The 1,095-nt window shown below is 71.1% G+C and overlaps 1 pseudogene; it reads right to left on the bottom strand.

The window, feature by feature from the left end:
* Window positions 1–178: 178 nt before the first annotated feature.
* Window positions 179–299, bottom strand: LOC113617087 (uncharacterized; annotated as a pseudogene).
* Between the last annotated feature and the right edge of the window lie 796 nt (window positions 300–1,095).

The raw sequence follows: 1,095 nt of genomic DNA on the forward strand, positions 1-1,095 counted from the left end.
AGAGAAAAGAAGGAAGAAAGGAAAATGCGTCCTACCTGATTCGTTCCGTGTTCCCCTCCGGCGCGCGCCGTGGTGGGAGGGGTCTGAGGAGGTGGGGCCTGCAGCGGGGCCCGGCGGGGGCGGAGCCGGCGGCCCCCGCCGCGGGCGAGTAAAGGAGAAGGCGGAGCGGGAGGCAAAAAGCCTACAGCACCCGGTATTCCCAGGCGGTCTCCCATCCAAGTACTAACCAGGCCCGATCCTGCTTAGCTTCACGAGAATCATACGAGATTGGGCGCGTTCAGGGTGGTATGGCCGTAGACGGGGGCGGGGGCCGCGGGCTGCCTCTTGAGGCCCAGTTTCGCTGGCGCTTGCGCCTTACCGCCAGCCTGGCGGCCAGCCCGCCCAGGCAGGGGGAACGGAAGTCTCAGGTATCGGGCGGTGGCGGAAGGGTTGGCGACGTCCCAGCCCAGGGCGGGCGTGACCCAGCAAACCCTTCGGCGCTTGGCGCCCCGCCCCAGATCCCGCACGTCGCTCACGGGAACGTGGCCCCGGAGGCTTCAGGGCCCGGGGCCCGCGGTCCCTTGGGCATCCCGCCTGCCCGCCCACGCGGCGCTAGGCTCAGTGCAGCCGCAGCCCGGCGGGCCCTCCTGCCCGACAGCAGCTGGCCCGAAGCCACTGGGATCCACCATTGAGTCGCCACGGCCCCTTAGCGCCAGCTAGGCCACCCTTGCCCCCCCGCCACCTGCCGAGCTCAGGACCCCGCCCCTGGTGGCCGGCAGGCCAGGGGAAGCGGCCCCTGCCCTCGATCCCGCTCCCGCCCCCGACCGCGGCGACACAGTGGAGTGGGGGCTTTTGTGGGAGGTAGCTGTGGAGGGACACACTGGCCCACAGGTGGCGGCGCCGGGGCTGGGCGCCAGTGGTGGCGGCCAGGTGCAGGTCGAGGGGCTCACGGGCCGCACGGACAGCAACCGCGCCCACGGTGGAGTCTGGTTCTGGAGGGCTCTGAGCCTCATCCGCTCTCGTGCCTCGGTGCTGCTGGCCCGAAGCCTTGCAGCGCAACACCCGAACGGCCCACAGACGGAGCCTCCCCAGCTGTGCTCACAGCGGGCCCAACCG

The sequence above is a fragment of the Aethalodelphis obliquidens genome, unplaced genomic scaffold, assembly GCF_003676395.1.
Source record: "Aethalodelphis obliquidens isolate GAN/ISIS:26980383/991018 unplaced genomic scaffold, ASM367639v1 scaffold1742, whole genome shotgun sequence".
Taxonomy (NCBI): Eukaryota; Metazoa; Chordata; class Mammalia; order Artiodactyla; family Delphinidae; genus Aethalodelphis; species Aethalodelphis obliquidens.